An 18154-nucleotide genomic window follows, 5' to 3' on the forward strand; every position below is an offset into this window, starting at 1 on the left:
GTGCCAACGATCTCATAAATAACTGTTTATGATGCTGATTCACTTAGATGTATCTTCTTCTTTTTCTGCATTCCTCCTTTTCACATTTTTTCGGCAAGTTTTGGCGAAACAACGACAACATTGAAATCAATATAGAACAGAAACTGCACAGTATTTTTTTTATACTTCAAAAGCGTTGAAAAATTAAAGCCTGTAAGAGCGTTTGGGAGTTGAAGCAATGATGTAAAAAACATGGATCAAAACCGAGATGGTCAAGGCTATACGTTGATAGAACAAAATAGATTTTGGCAGGCGTTCAAAATCTTAACAATTTATCTTGAGATTATTCCGTGGAACTAAAGGGCTGAAGATTTTCAAACAACGACAAAACACACGCGGAATCACGTTGCCGAGTTTTTTTCACGGTAAATTTTGGCTTTGAAAGTTTGCTGCAGTTTTTTTTTTCACAGCACTTTCTTTCCCATCGGCTGATTGTGATATAAACGAACAAGTTGCGTTGAAGAAAGTGGCTAATTTTTTTCTCCTTCGCCGAATCGAATAAATGCATAAAAATGATGTTTCAGTAAATTTGTAGAAAGTAGTCTTCTGAATAAAATGAGCCATGGAAGAGAAAAATTTAACGATGCTACAAAATTCTTGTGAAAATTTCGAACCGAAACATTAGGGTGAAACCCTGTTGTTTTATTAACGTATTTTAATAGTGCACAAACAAATAATTACCTCGTATTTTTTCTTTTTTTCAGCTGTACAAAAATCATAACTCGTACCAAGCATTGTAAACAATACGGTTATGACGTCACCCGTGCCAAGATATATTTGTATACAGCAAGAACGCTGGAAAATTCAACTGTCTATTTATTCAAAATTCACAATTGTTATGTCTAACAAAACGAAAAACAAAAAAAAAAAGAAGAAATACGTGACATAATTATTTCAAGTTGCTGTACCTGCGAATGTACTTATCAACATTCGAAACGAGAATTCCGGATAAAGGCTAATTCTAGTGTGTTTTATTTTTGTTATTTTCAAATAGATTCTCGCAGCTCGCTTACGAACATAATAATTTGATGAATACTGAATGTCAGATTGACTCGTAATGAAATTAATAAGAAGTATAAATTTTTGCCCCACAAGCACCTTAAGAGGATGCTGGGGTCAGTCTTTACCAATCAAGTAAAATTTAAATTACCTGTATTTCGGCTATTACCCACGCTTAAACATTATTAAAGCAAAACAAATTAATAAATAACTGCAGATAGGGTCATTCTACGCGCAATGCCGAACAAAAATGTCGAGAAACTTTTTCGCCCCATACATATCTTCCTAAATAAGTGTTAATCCGATTGCAGGAACACTGCATTTCTTGGTATTATTATTTCGTAAGTAAAAACTTTTTTTCATACTAGTTATTCGCATCGAACGTGGAATGGCGCTAACTGCACTTTTTCTGCATGAGTGACGCGTAAGCGCGTGTAATAATGAAAACGAGTGAGCTTTTACTCGGTCGGTAAAAAATGACCTTGCCATCCTCTTAAATCCGCCCGTTTCAGGTACAATTTTCATCTCGAATTCGATCACACGAAGCGTTATTAGATCGAGTGAAGTGGCGCCTATCTCACTGTTCTCCACACGCTCCTCATCATCGCGGCATTTCAACGTTCGGCGTCGCGACGCCGCGGGCCTGACAAGGTCGTCGATAGTCAGCGAGACGAAAACCGACGACGACAACGCTGCGGCCTGAGTTCGAGGCACAGTGACATACCTACAACGCCTAATTACTCAGGGCAACGCGTGATCAAGCATTTCGTTCGGACTGTCGCGTTTCACGTGATTCGCTTTTAAAGACGCTTAATCGAGGGTCGCGTGCGCGCCGCGCTTTCGGTATAATAAACGACGTTTTGAATGTATAATATTGCGTATCGTAACTCGCACACCGGGCTCTGTTCATCTGAGCGTGTCTACACTCGGGGACAATGAATCTGAGACGGCTAATTTTTTACACTAGACAGTTGTGTTGGCAACACAGAGAAACCTGCAGCGCCACAGTCGGCCGAGCGCGAAACAAACTCAATCTCGATAAACGTAACATAACCCACGAACGTCGAATATAACCTTAGAATACGTGTCAATCCAACAAGTCATCATCGCCGCGGTATTTTAAGGTTAGATTCGACGGTCATGGATTATGTTACGTTTGTCGAGATTGAGTTTGTTTCACGCTCGGCCGACTGTGGCGCTGCAGGTTTCTCTGTGTTGCCAACATAACTGTCTAGTGTAAAAAATTAGCCGTCTCAGATTCATTGTCCCCAAGTTTACCTAATATACGTACAGTATAAACCGTGACATGGAAGTATTGGATCCAAAAACTGGTCAAACCGGGTTGTGAATTGATCGAAATTGAAAATCGATCTTTTTTTTTTTGTTATCTCATTTCGCATTTTGAAAGTTTAGGGGAAAATTGTACGGTTCGTTTCTCCTTTTGTTTCATTTGAAACAGAGTTGATGAAATTGCGATTGGGTAAAATTTGATACTTATCGTCAAATCACTTTGTTTGTAAACTGTACGAAGATCTGTTTAAAAAGAATACAAAAATATGTTGTTAACTATAGAGGGATTATAATCAAAAGTTAAAATGTCGATGCTTTGTTTCGACTTGCTTCAAAACACTTGAAAATCTAGTAGATTCGTTCGATTTTGATCTACTATGACTCATCGTCTTCGTCAGAACATTATTTTCTACAAATTTACTGAAACTCATTTTTTTTCCATCATGTCAGCATCGTTGGATATTGAATTTCACAACATTGCAACGGTACTGTTTACACGATCAACAGATAACGATATTGAATTTACTACTGAAAAAGAAAACCTGTTCCAGTGAATTTGTTGAAAATCCGTCTTCTACGATACAAAATGCAAAACTCGCACGAATCTGCCAAATCTTCAACAATTTTGAATCGATATCGAAGCTTTGATTACAAGCTTTTAGTACAGTTTTATGCTGTCGGATTTCACCAACTAATTCACGTGGACACATTTTATCTATTCGATATGCAAGCCGGGCGAATTGGCGCAAGCTTAGCGTTACAAAACAGGTGTCGTCGCGTACGGCGGACAAAAAAAAAGATCTAAATTCGGACACGCACCGGTTATTTATAATACATTATACGTTCTCATATTGCAAAGATCTCTCTTTATCGTTGTTAGTCTCGTTGAAATTTTCTTATCTAAAGATTGACCGGCGATTAAACGAGCGCGTCGCTGTAATAGGCAGCATTATATAACAACAAAAATGAATCTCCAATTCTTTATTTATTGAAGTTTTCAAACGTCGTATACGTAATACATGTACTGTATACAAACACATATTTTTCACTGTTTATTCTTTCTTCAGGTCATTATCACACGAGGAAACAAAATTTATTGTTTACACTTGAAACTTCATCGCGGTTGAATTCATGTTTTTTTTTTTTTTTTTAGTTTTACTAAGAAATACAAATAACAGTTTCAATCACTAGGGGCTTCGCCCCTGCGCGCTTCGCGCGCCAACCCCATCTCGGCGCTACGCGCCTCGGGCACTCGGCGCTGCGCGCCTCGTTGTTCGGCGCTTCGCGCCTCACTATTTCCTTACGCATTGTCTAGTAGACAGGCGAATTCCTTCATGTTGATTTAATGACAGGTCCTGCACTTGCTGTCCACTTCAATTCCTTCTGTGCTTACTTTTCTTTTTTTCATCAATCTAAGCTTCCATTCGTTGGTTGAAAATTGGTGTTCCTTCTCTATTGATATCTATCTATCTCCTTGACTTGCTGAATTATTTTTGCTGCCGCTCTGCCGGTTATTCTCCAAAATCACCTTCTTTATATAATTTTTTTCTCTATATTTGCGTTGATGTTCATTCCGCAAAACACCTCTTTCTCTTGTGGTCAACATCGATCCTGGTCGTCCTCTTTCCTGGTTATACGAATATTTGGTGGATATTATTCTATGGCTTATTTGGTTCTTCGCACTTACAATTTTATTTTCCTCTTTCTTTTGTGATACTTCCGACCATCCACCATCTTCATCGCCTTGTCTGCTGCTTGAAACTCCTCCTTTCTCCATTGTCATCGTAAATCCTGGCTGTCCTTTTGCCTGTTTGGTGATATATTTAGATTTACTATTATTTGATTGTTACTTTTCATACTTATTACTCACTATCTGAATTTTATTTTGGTTCTGCAAGACATCAAAGTGTCCACTCTCTCCGTCACCGGTGAAGAGTAGCGAGAATTGTGTTCCATTTTGTGATCCGATCCGGTGTGGATGAATTTGTTCTTCGCGATACTCGATTTAACATATCTTAAAAATTTCCGCAGCTGCATATATTGCATTTTTATTCATATGTGATTTGTAATCACCAGGTCACCTAATCACAGCACCGTTTGACTCATTACCTGTAATAAAACCCGCAAATGTAGACCAATTATCCACTATATTTGAAACGATACTCAGTCTCACCTCTGCGTGTCGATCTTGAGTGCCGTATACACAATACGCCAACGCGCGAAAAAGACAATTCCTGTCGGGAATCATCGTTATAATTTTCGTTTGCATGTTCATTTTTTGCGCGTCAGAAACAGATACCTATAAAGATATTTGTCAAAGACTGTCATAAACAGCCGATGACAGCTGTCAAAGGGTTTGCTAGATGCTTTTTGTTTTGTTTTCGGTATCTCACCCCACCGCCAACTTCATGCGTATACTATTGTTATTATAATCTTTTTTTACTATTGTTATTATAATCTTTTTTTACTATTGTTATTATAATCTTTTTCTACGTTCATTTGTTTGAAACTTTTTTATTAGATAGAGAGATTATTGTTGTTGTTATTTTTTTTTTTATTTTGTTCCACTTACAGTTTATTTGTCACTAATCATATCGGTATATTCAGTGAACCAAATTATTTTTGGGAATGCAGTTGAAGCCAGCTCGATGAGGATGAATCGATAAAAGGAAAAAAACAATAGTTTACGCAACAATCTATTTATTTAAACCCAAAAACGAGATTGCCGGTTATCAGTTTCTTGATAGTTGTTTGATAATCGTCACTTTTAAGTTTTGTCATTGATAATATCATGTAACACGTCGAGTATTTCTCACGATGTTTTTTTTTTCACATACGCAAGTATTATATGTATAAATATATACCTAATGCAGTCTGAGTATTTTTCTGATGCACAGGCTTGTTTGCGCACTCATCTAAAACTCACTTCTCGTTGCTCTTGGCCGTTTGAATCGCAGTGGTAAGTATTTTTACCACCTATTTTACATCCATTTTTGTATATTTAGATGTTTCTTTTTTGTGTCATTTGACTATTTCTGATAGTAGACTGAGAGGTTTTCAGTACTCGAGAGTAATTATTGCGATATAATGGAAATTGTTATCGTTGGAAACAATTTGATTGAAAAAAATCGTGAAAATTGAAGGAATAATTAATTTCCGTGAAAGTTATCCCTCTAATCGTATACATTTTTTACATAAATTATAAGTTTTTGGGATCGGATAGGATTTAAAAAAAATTCAAGGCCTATTTGATACATATTACAAAAGTTTGCATTAGGAAATTTTCAATTAATTAATTAATAGAAATTTTTAAACAATGAAAAATTCCCGAGACACCAATAAGTGAGAAAGTCAGGGTGGACGATACCGTCCGTGTTCCAATAATTGAAAAACAGATAAACAATCCGTTTCAGTTAATTTGTGAATAATAATTTTCCACCTACTATAATACTAAACTTTCAAGCATTTTAAATCGATTTGAAATAAAAAAATCAATACCGAAACTGTTTTTCATCACAATTTCGACATTTGTTTTATTTTCCGTTATTCTCGAATTGCTTAAAAAATTGTCGTTACAACTTAAACGAAATCAAAAATTCGATATTATTACTCGTACGATAATCAGACTGATTACGAGGCCGGTTATTATTTATTCGAATCCGCAGTCGGATTGCAAACGCGTATAAAACAAACAACATCGTCCAAAGCTATAGCTAGATGAGTATTGGAAAAGCGGTTATGTAAACAGCCTTTGGTCATTGTAGAAAAACTTTCATGTAAGAACGTGACGAAGGAGCGACGTAACGATTGTTAGATTCCAAGATTTTCGTTTCCCGCAGCCCGAGATTTCAGCAGATCAGGAAAGGCGGGCAGGGATCTGTGTACGTAATAAAAGCAGATAGAATCCGAATTCACGCCTCTGAGCGCAACAAAAAAATACGAACGATCCAACCAGAAAGTACATTATACCCATATTAAAAAAACGCAACGCGCGATAACTCGAGGGAGTTATTTATTCGCCTTTTTTTACAGATCTTGGCTATACGGTTCCTGTTATCGCCGAAGCGGTTCAAAGGTTTCATCTACACTGGTTTCATCTCCGGCTGTACAGCACATATTATTATTGCATCGACGAGCATCGATCATCGATCACGCCGAGTTATAATTCTTTTTCCAACCTTCGGGGCATCCGATCGCGAAAAACAGATGCAATATGAATAATCGTACGATCAATTTCAGCTTCTTCATTTCGATACATAAATGAAAAATCACGTCCGTTCCATATTTTTACAACATCTGTAATGTAGGGTTCCTTTGTTTCTTATTATCTGTACAAAGTTGGTGATAATTGCATTGCTTGCGAATTTCGATTCATACGTTGAAAGAAATTTGAGTAATTCGTGCTAATTAAGGTGATTCAAAAAACTGACTCAAGTGTTTATGTTAATTAAGTTTTTGTTTTTTCAAAGAATAAATAATCTTGCTATAGCGTACCTGTACGTACGGTCATTTTGACAGGAGGTAATAATTTCTGTTTAAGATTAACATTGTTACTTCAATGTGTGTAAATAAACGTGGTGTTTTTAAGACAATGCGGTACAAGGAAGATACGTTCGATACGATCGAATTTCAAATCTTTTTTCCGTTAAATTAACTACGTTTCAATTCCATTAGCAAGTTTTCGCTTGTCATTAATTGAAAACGTTTTCAAATCCTGTTGAACAATTCGCATGCGTTTCGGATATTTAGACTTTTGAGTTTTTCATTCCGATTCGACGTGATGAAAAAATTTGAATTTTCATCATTCGAAATTTAAATCTTATTTTTAAATCTAATACATATACATATAATATTTTATTACGCACATGTATGTGTATATATATATATAATGTTTACAAATAACGTGTTAGATAATATCAGCAGACCGCCAGTAAAGCCGAGTGTTTGAATCATCAATGTTCGTACGCATCTATATAACTACACGTATATGCATGTGGTACACAACATATGCATATGTGTGTGTGTGTATGTAAATAAATGTGTTAAGAAAAGATAAGGTGAATAATAATACTTATAAGTGAGAAGTATTTCAATTTTCACCCACGTAATCGTTGTGTAAAGATAAAGCGTTAATCCAAATAAATTGGCTGATTAATTATAACGGGAAAGCAAGTGTCTAGCATCCGTAAGATTGTTGTCGGATAATTTGATACGTATAAATATATATTTTCAGATTATTCAAGTTCCACGATATAGCAACAGTGATTATATATATATATATACGGTGCGTTCCACGTCAAATTAGCAGCCCGTGTACCTTTGATTCTGATCATTTTTTAATGTGATATACTTACCAAACCAAAAGGATCGGAAGAATTTTTTCAGATTTTCTCCAGTGAAATTTATACGAAAATGTAATTCTTTTAAATCTCAAAAAATTCACACCGATTCTACGATTCAAAATGTGATTTTTGACCAACACACGATTAATGGGATCTCAATATTTACTATTTTTATATGAATACATCGTGTGGTGTTTGAAAATCATATTTCAAATCGCAGATTCTCTGTGAATTTTTTCATATTTTTTAAGGATGGTGTCTTCGGAATTCGTTTGTCCATTTTTTTCAAACTTCACCGGTGGTTAAAATAATCTGAAAAAAATTCCTAGACCTTCTAGGGTCCGTATGAACATCATACTAAAAAATGATTAAAATCGAAGAGGCTCAGCTACACGGGCTGATAATTTGACGTGGAATGTTCCATATATAGTTTTATTCAGCGTAAGATTATTATTCGTATCTCAGGTCAGTCAGTATTATAAGCGTATAAGCATTATGTGTCGATATACAAAAAAGTATACGTAAATAGAAACAATAAAATTACACTTCGGGACTTATAAAGTGTAAAAAAAAGTGTGTGAAAAAATTATTGCACGCGGTGGTGGAAAATTCAAAATTGTGAATTATTGAAGTAGAAGAAAAATTTTCAGACAGATAATTTTGCATAATTATTTCTATTTTATATTTGGTCAATCTAATCGATTTGCTGTACAATTCGTTCGAAAATTTAATAACATTCGACGAACCGAAGTTTTATATTTAACGACAATAATCTTAATGAGAAGAGACGTGATGCAAAAAGCAATCTCTACATGGAAAATAATCGTGATAGCTAAATTCGCTATGGAACATTGGTAAACAATATATAATATAAAAATACGGATAGATTTTCGTATTACTTATACTTTTAATATCACATACTTGTCGACAATTTCTGTGTGATTCAGATTCCTTTGAAAACGAATAAAGAAAGGAAAAAACGAAGCTAATTAATAATAGTAATATAAAAACGATAATGATTATAATAAGGATGAAAATATATTATGAATCTCGTGCAATAATATAGTCGACTAAAATTGAATACAAGCCATTTTATGTACATTTTTTATAAATGTTCTTCATGGAATATCAGGGTCGGTATCACTTTCTTCTGCCTTGTTTCTGTTTTGAATCAATCAAACCGTTTTTTTTTGTTTTCTATACAGATTAATCGGGCATGGGATTATTGTTCGCGATCATGGACGTATAATTATTTCACACACTGAGAAAAATTTCGTTTTTGTGGTAACTAGAAAAATTGAGTAAAACAGGTATCGTTAAAAAAAAACTGTTTGAATATTGTTGGAATTGCGAAAAACGAGGTGCGCCTAACCATTTTGCGCTATCGTCGATCCTTTTTTGGTAATTGCAACGCAAAATCGGTTTGTTCGGTTTACTCTACTTTTTTAGTTAAATGAGGATTTAACGTCAACTTATCGTTGCACAAACGTTAAATCTTCGCAACAGTTACGAGAAAATATAGCAACAGTGATCGTAATGAGAAAAAATAGTAGATATATAATAATAGTGAAAAAGAATACTCAGAACTATATTTTTCGTTTGTGGTAAAAAATGAAAATAGTTAAGAACCGAGCGGTAAACGGAACTTAAAATTTCTCTCAGTGCATGTATAAATTCAATTCGACCCAATATTATTATATAAAAAATTATCAATAAATGTATTGCAGAATTACACGGTAAACAGAATGTATTCTCGAATGAAACGACGCAATATTTAAAGAAAAATTCCATCTTATATCATAATTCAAATGTGTATGTATAAATTTTTGTACCGTTTCTTTAGTATATACATCTTGTCAAAAATTTTCTCACTTATTTGGGTTGCAATATTAGGAAAATCGTGGTCGATTCACAAATATTTGTTATAATGAAATCGAGAAAAAAGTGTCGTTTCCTAATTTACGAATCCCTTGGAAAAAGGCTGATAACTTGTCTCGAAAGTCGTAAAATAAGTAAACTTAAATCGTTGGAATTAAATTTGAACAATGCCGAGTTGAGTAGCTAATAAATCAAACTCCGTATCAATTGGTAATCAAAAACACGGTTATGACATATTTAATAGTCTCATATAACCGAGGCTTTTAGAGAGTGAAGTTAGTGACGTTAACGTAACGAAACATAGAGGGGTAAAATCACTATTTTGCATTTTTATAGTGACTTTGATGTAGTAAAGTTTTCCAAGTCTGTATACATTTTTCCTTATTACAATTTACTGCATTTCAGATGTTTCTGATACTGCTAAATAACGATTTTATCCGCAACGTGAATCTACAGAATAACGTTACCAACTTCCGGTTCATAGGAGTTTTCATGACGGAAACTTTATTTTCTCTTTTCATAAACCGACACAAAATTCCTTAAATTTTTCCTCGCACCATCGTTAATTTCTAATAATGGTTACTATTACAGTCGTAAACTATTTTTACTGTCAACTATTAACCAGTAAATACAGTTTACTGGGTAAAAATATACAAAGACGAGAATGCTGATCGGATTTTTATAATATATGACGATTCCGTGAAACGTTCAGCAATCGAAATTCTATTTTAAAAAAACATGAGCCAGCATAACATGATAATAATTGATGTGAAAATGATTCACGTCGATAAAAACACCGTTAAAAAAAATCATGGCAAACGCTTATATACATTGGCGATTGTTACATTTGAAAATGTATGTTCTTAGCTTTATTGCGGTAAACTTGAATCAAATTTACATACCACTTTGTGGTAAAGCAAATATAGCCTATATTATAAATATTGCTAAATATCCGTTGCAGCCAGAGAAATTCGATTGTACTTTCTGCTGGATAAATATACACACCGTGAGAAAATGTCAAATATTAGACATTCCGTAAATGTGGATTGAGTTTATTTTTAGAATTTACGTACACGTGAATGTGTAGAAAAATCCACAAGAGTTCAACCATCACGTTGTCTGTAAACGTATTCGGGCTCTTATAAGTTTCGGGAATGGCTCGTTGAAAAATCACCACAACAAATGTCAAAGGAATTAGATCATGGCAATTAATAGGTATACACGGTTATCCTCGGAAGTCTCAATCAGAGTAATTATACTGTACTGGAAGTTCGTTCTTCGTATGACGAAAATTCATCGGAAGGCATAATTATTTCGTTATTTATAACACCGTTTGAAGTTTCGATCTAGATCGATCAAGGTTGATAAAAAAAAATCGAGTTTTTCCTGATTCCTATAAAGCTTAATTCGGGCGAGTGAAAGCTAAAAAAGCTAAACCAAACCACCGAAACTAATGTAAAAACCTGAGCAAGTTAAAATATGACCTGTCCCACACTTAATTCTTGTAATTTGAACGATATATTTGAACCGTTAAATTGCAACGATAGCCAATTTACTCCAGAACTTTGTAGTGGGAAGCAGCCATCATGAGATATGAAATTTATGAAAATTGTAGAATACCTGTCATAGCATAACCGTAAGTCGAGAAAGCTTCAGGTTTGGGAAAAATAGGGAAAATTAGAAGTGCCAAAAAAGCCCTGAGAACAAAGCTCAGAGCTTGCGCAGTTTCGCTACACTGTGAGAGAAATTTTTAGTTCCGGTTACCGGTCAGTCCTTAACTATTTTCATTTTTAACCACAATCGAAAAATATAGTTCTAGGTAAAAAATGAAAATTAGTTTTCTAGCCGTTACCGGAAAGTCTGGTATCCGTTAATATTCTTTCTCATTACGATCGCTGTTGCTATATTTTCTCGTAACCGTTGCGAAAATTTAATGCTTGTGCAAGAATAAATTGACGTTAAAGCCTCGTTTGACTAAAAAAGTAGAGTAAACCTCAGAAACTGATTTTGCGTTGCAATTACCGAAAAAGGATCGACGATAGCGCAAAATGGTCAGGCGTACCTCGTTTTTCGTAATTCCAACGATATTCAAACAGTTTTTTTTTAACGATATTTGTTCTACAAACGAAATTTTTCTCAGTGTATCGGTAAAAAATCGAGGGTGTTCGATCGGAGCCAGATTTCACCCGAATGACGACGAGAGAAAGCCGCGGGTTTTACTGCATTCGTTGAAGAAGAGACCATGCCATCGATAATGGTGGTGCAACGTGTATTGCAAAATTAACGTCGCGACTGTTATTGACAGTGAACACAGTCGGGTTCAACCAACTGACATCAGACGCGGATGAAAAAAAAAGACCTCGATTGCAGATAGAGGACATTGTCCCTTCCCTTTAAATGCGCATGGATCGCGCGTGATGTTATGAAGTATATCAAGTAGCTCAGTGCAGACTTGTGTCTTGTTGCAACACGCGCAATAAACTTTGCTTGTGAGATGGCTTGGAACGTCTTGAACTGAGAATTGGCAGTCCGAGTTGAAGATTAAAAAGACAAGAAGGACCGTTCAAAAAGTTTCCAGAAATGTTATTTGAGCCAATGATGGTGAAGATGGATGAAACATCTTTTCTATGTAACAGAAATGACTCTGAGCAAATTCAAATTAAGAAGCCAAGATATCTACAGTTTGCGATGCAAATTTCTAATTGGCAATTTCAAAACAATCAAACTCTGCATCGTGTTTTTTAAACCGATTGTAAAGTTTTTGTGCTCGTTTCACTTCTACGTAATAATTTGTTCCGAAAACGTTCAAGATATCAAGAAAATCTGACAAATCTATTTTCACTCACTCGGGAGATAACTTTTTGTGAAAAGATGTTTTCAGATCTTATCTGGGGATATCTACGGTCAACAAAATAAGCCCTAAAACATAAGAATCGTCGGATCAAAAAGATAAGAATTGAATAATTTTTAACGTTCTAATTACAAGAACGTTTCTCAAATTGTCGATAACTTATCTTGCGTTATTAGAATTCAAAAATAACTTTCTAAACTTGTCGCAAGTCGTTATGGACTTTTGGAATCAAGAATATATCAAAGATTATTCATAACCAAAGTTGGGGTTGAATTTTTTACCGTTTGGAACAAAGTAATGAATCTCAAAAATAACCGTAACACTGAATTTTTTCTAAACTTGGGTGACTATCACTGAAAATCCCTCCTTTTCGGACAATGTATGTACAATTAAGGGAACAATTTTGAGTATTAAGAACCAGAACAGAGGCACGGAAATGTTGATTTTTGCAAAAACAAAGGCTATGCAAAAAAAAACTTCTTTTGGAACAATTTTTCAACAGCGACAGAACCGAAAAAAAATTTGCATTTTAGGAGAAAGAAGAGGAGTATCTTAGGCGAAAGAAACATTTTATAATATTGAATCCGTAGAAAATGTAGAACAACTCCAGAAAAACTTGGAACAATGTTTGGAGCAATGTTTTTTTGCCAGCAAGGTGGGCTGACTTCACGTGAGTCGTGGCCACGTGGTTGGAATTGCGGCTTCTATTGATCATGATTATTATTGTTTGACCGGGCGCCACAGTGGTCCGAAAGCCTGAATTTTCGGCCAAAACCCCCAAAATCGAAAGTTATCATCCGAGGTAAAGCTTCATATATTTTTCAATAAATAGCATTAGAGCTTTGAAATCCAGAAGGGCAGCTGTTCATATTCATTCCATGGCTTGTGATAAACCCTCGAAAGTGACCATTGTCGAGACTCGCGCGGGACTGTGGTGTGTGCACGCTTTCGAGTGCGCGAAATAAAAGCCTGTAGTTTTTTCAATTTTCATCAAAATCGAATGAACCAAAATGGATGTTATTCCTCAAGGTAAGTGAATTACGTAAATTTTATGAACGAACCAAGTTTCGGAATTTATGGCGATGATATTAACGATGCAATACGAGTGCTGCAAAATAACCTATTTCATTGAATTGCATTACTATCTGTAGAGAATTAGTTATGATCCCCGGAGATCCTGCGGAGATCTCAACGATTCCTAGTGTGAAAAAGTATAGAAAATGTGAAACCGTTGGCATCGCGTGCTCTTTTTTGCTCCATTGGTCAAAAATACGCGTTCTTTGAAGCAGTGTTTTGTCGACTCGGTCGGAGCCTCGAGGCCCGCCTCGAGGGATTAGTGCAGAGGGGCGACGCAGACCTTTTCTTTTGTTTACATATACCTGGGGACCGTTAGAAATGTATCTGATGTAATATACATGGTGTCCAATTTGAATTTCATTTGACTCGCACTACTGAATATTATCATGAAAGTGAATAATTCTAATTTATAAATTATAAAAAGTAAGTAAAATATTTGCATTTTCAATGATAGGATCCAAGACGGAGGTTGTGCAGTGGACATGACAGCAACTGTTCGATGCCGTGCGTGAGGAATGGGACGAAAATCTCGATACCCTTATCGAAAATTTGGGCGTTAAACTGCTCAATAAAGCACCACATTTGTTTCGCATCGAAGATCGTTCGCGACAGGCGTTGACAAAAGTCATTTGCAATTTCAAAATGAAATGGCGAAATGCTTGTCGCGTTAAGGATCGTTTTCTGAAATGACGGCAATACGGCTCGGCGTTTTTTTGAAAACACTGAAACGTCTGCTCGCATTCTTGGGGTCGATGCTGAGTTAATGAAAAGATTTCACGTAATTTTGCAAGTTATAAAGTTTAACGTCAAAGTAGATTCGTTTGGAAAATATTGCAACGAGACTGCTGATCGATTCGTTGAATTATACCCATGGTATTGTATGTCCCCAACCGTACATATGGTACTTATGCATGGCCCACGGATTGTCGAATTAGCCATTTTGCCAATAGGACTGCTCTCTGAAGAAGCTCAGGAGTAGCGAAATAAAGACGTACGGAATTACCGCGAACGTTACTCACGAAAATGCTCGAGAGAAAAAAATATTGAAGATATATTTCTCCGACTTCTAGCTTCTTCAGACCCGCTTATTTCGAGTTTGCGAAAGGCACCTCCCAAAATGGGAAAAAGTTTGTTTCCTGAAGCGATCGCGCTTCTAAGTTATGAAAAATTTAGTTTTGAAGAAGGCGACGCAGACAACGTCATTCGTCAAAACGACGTCGATGATGAGAATTCAGATAGCGATTAATATGTATCTTTAAAAATATTGTTATTTTGTTTTATAAGAAAAAAATCTGTATGAATTAAAGAAATTAATTTACAAAATATCACTTTTAACAAAGTTGTACCATTTTTCACGAAATATTCCCGCCATTTTCGGTCCACCATTTTAAATTTCGCATTTTTGCATTCGTTTTCGGAATCGGCGACCCCAAAAACATTACTAGTATGAATTTCAGCGAATTGGTATCATTTTTCGCGAAAAACATCCGCCATTTAACGTCCGCCATTTTTAATTTTGCATTTTTGTTTTTTTTTCGGAATCAGCGACCCAAAAAACATTCGTAGTATGAATTTCTAAAAATTCGTACCATTTTTTGTAAAAAATATCCGCCATTTCGGGTCCGCCATTTTGAAGTTCGCATTTTTGCATTCATTTTCAAAATCAGCCAGCCAAAAAACTATAGGTATGGTAATACTAGCAATTTTCACTGAGAAATATTTGAGTTATTAGTTTTGACCAGGAATTCGGGCTTTTGGACCACTGCGGGGCGACGTAAAAGGAAAACCGCAACGGTGTAAAAACAAAACGAGGTACGTAAAAGTAGAAAATTTTGTATCGCCACCCACAAAACGTTTACCACTTTACCAGAACTTTCTAGCAACTACGACAAGTTGAATTTTTTTCAATGTGTTCGTTTCATTATTTTATGATGATCAGAAAGATTTCAAACTCGAGGTAATTAAGGGGGTATTCTAGTGTGGAGGCATGAATTTGAGGTGTTTTTTGAAGTGCTATAAACAAAAAACAAAAAATATTTTTACCATCCATTTTTTTATCAGGCGTTTATTATTATTTCACGATTACAAAAAAAAAAAAACAAGTCAAAAAATACAAAATTGAAAGTGCTATGAGTTGTTGAAGTGGGGGGTACAAAAAAAATGGCGCGCCAATGTTGTCACGATTGCAAGCATTTTCAAAATCAGAAAAAAAAAAAAAAAATGATTATTAATCTACATAAATGCAGCTATCGTACTAACTAAAAAAAAGTCGAAAAAAAATTTTTTGTTGCCAAATTACGGCTGTCCGAAAAAATAATACGTTTTTTTTGACTTTTTTGGACGTTTCTGAATTTTTTAAAAATAGTAAAAATTATTATTTCGTTATAATAATAGTTCGTGCGATAGAGACATGTATTGAGAAGATTCTCACCAAATTTCAAGTAAATCGGTTCAATAGAACTTGAGAAATCATGTCAACCGTTTTGAAAAATGTAGTTTTGAGAAAAACGCGTTTAAAGTTTCGAGTAAAATTCGTTCCAGCCGAGCCAGTATTGAAGACGTGTCACTAAAATAGCTATATCTCTGAAAATAATTGAAATTTTGACTTGTCCTTTTAAGGACACATTCTTGAAAGGTTAAGCTTTGAAAATATAAAAAAAAAAAAAAATCGATTTTTTCAAATTTCTACACTAGAATACCCCCTTAAGTGAATGTTAGTTTCAATTTGCGAAGAAAATTGTTCCAAGATTATACAAAGTATTATCGCTGAATCTCCCTGCTAAAAATGACAAAGTGATGCAAAACCTGGCAACTTAAAGTTGGTTAAAAAAAAACACAAGTTTCCTGAATACTTTTTTGCAAACTTTTAGATGCCTCGGAATTTATAAATCTAGCAATAATTGGAACACGTTTTTTTTTTTGTTTTTTTTTTTTTGACAATTACAAAAATTAAATATGCAATGTGTACGAAAAAACTCGTCGCGTTTTCAACAAAAATAATAACTATTTTTAATTTTGATGGATAGATGTAATAGTATTTATACTTTAGTGCTACTCGCAAACAAAATTCCTGTGTATCCGTTTTTGATGAAATCCCGTCTTGCGGATTTGATTTATTTCACCAACAACTTGATCTATTTTATAAAAAAAAATGTATTCTGCTAAAAATTAACACATCGCGTTCACTGGATGATTGGGAAATGTAGATGAAGAGTAGAAGCATTTTAAAACGACATTAGACTTTTAGAAACCAATGTCTAAGCCTATATTTTTTTCAGGAATTCAAAATCGATTAGAAGTACGTAGTGACAAATTTACGAGAACCGTTTTATTTATCTAGTAATGTTATTAGACACCGTGTCGTATAAGCGACGTAATAAACAACTAATTAAGCGTCTAGAAATCTGGGAATGTAATAAAGATAAATGACAACGAGTAAACACTCATTAAAATCGTTATGTTTCATTTCGTATATATAATCAACATCAACAAATACCCAAGTAATTTGTGTACGCATGCATCAGGCATATGTACACATAGGTGTGTGTATATATATATGTATATGTATATTATACTCCCTGATTTGCTCACGGAAATAGAAAAAGAACGTAAATAATAAGAATTGTCTTTGAATCGCGTTGAATAGCGAACCACCTTAGTTACGTGGCCATAATGGCGTCACGTTTGATTTAATAAAACCGGTACACGTGACGTAGCGACGAAGAACTGGGATTTACCATTAAATAGAATTATACCCGCGGGCGTGTCATAATACGTGTATGTATATACATATATTCACTGTTGATCGGTATATGATTATAATGTATACCTAACCGCATTTAACAATATACGTATTATACATATATGTATAATACATAAACTTACCGAAGTAAGTTGAATCTTTCCGAAATTGTTATATTATAATGTTCGTGAAGAGAATTTCGTTTACGCCGCGCGAATATCACTGCAGAATAAATTTGGTGTTGAGAGTGTAAAAGATAAAAAAAAAATATTTAAAAAAAAAAAAACCTGTTTCTGGTATACTTGGCAAAACGATGGTGTGAAAGATGGAAGAAAAAAAAAAAAAAAAGACATTAAAGTAATTAATGTTTTCTTTTTTGTGTTTTACATTTTTCAAATTCTTATTCGACTGTATAATTATAGCGGTTCGTCTTCTTTATCTGTTGTTAAACTATACCACGTACTTCCGGCAAAAATAACGGTATCAAAAAAATACATCCTTGTTGAAATTGATCGTCACATAATATGTTATAAAATCGAAGGTCTGAGGAAAAAATGTTAGAAGAAGGTTAACGATGATAATAAAATCGACAAGCGAGATAAATTAATTATTAATTATACCGGTTCGAATGCTACGCGAGAGGAAATCATCGTTTGTAAAACGACGCCGATGGGAATACAAAAATTAACACTGTATGTGTAAGCATTCAACGAATGAATTTGACCTTTAGACGTCTAATTGTAATAACGACAATAACAGAGAACAATTACAATTTTCATTGTAACATTTTTTTCGTGGGAAAAAATTTGCCCTGGACATGTCAAATTGTTATGGATAACAATTCCGTACAAATCGGCCGAGTTAGACTTTTTCGTAATAATAATTTCTTTATTTCTGAATGATATCTTCACCATTTTTAAATTAAAACGATTATAC

At 34.5% G+C, this 18154-nt stretch overlaps 1 protein-coding gene across 1 annotated transcript in view; it reads right to left on the minus strand.

Annotated features, from left to right (window-relative positions):
* NFAT (NFAT nuclear factor) overlaps nucleotides 1-18154 on the minus strand; it is a 68738-nt gene that overhangs the window by 28449 nt on the left and 22135 nt on the right. The window lies entirely within an intron of this gene.

The sequence above is a fragment of the Neodiprion pinetum genome, chromosome 5 (genome assembly GCF_021155775.2).
Source record: "Neodiprion pinetum isolate iyNeoPine1 chromosome 5, iyNeoPine1.2, whole genome shotgun sequence".
Lineage (NCBI taxonomy): Eukaryota > Metazoa > Arthropoda > Insecta > Hymenoptera > Diprionidae > Neodiprion > Neodiprion pinetum.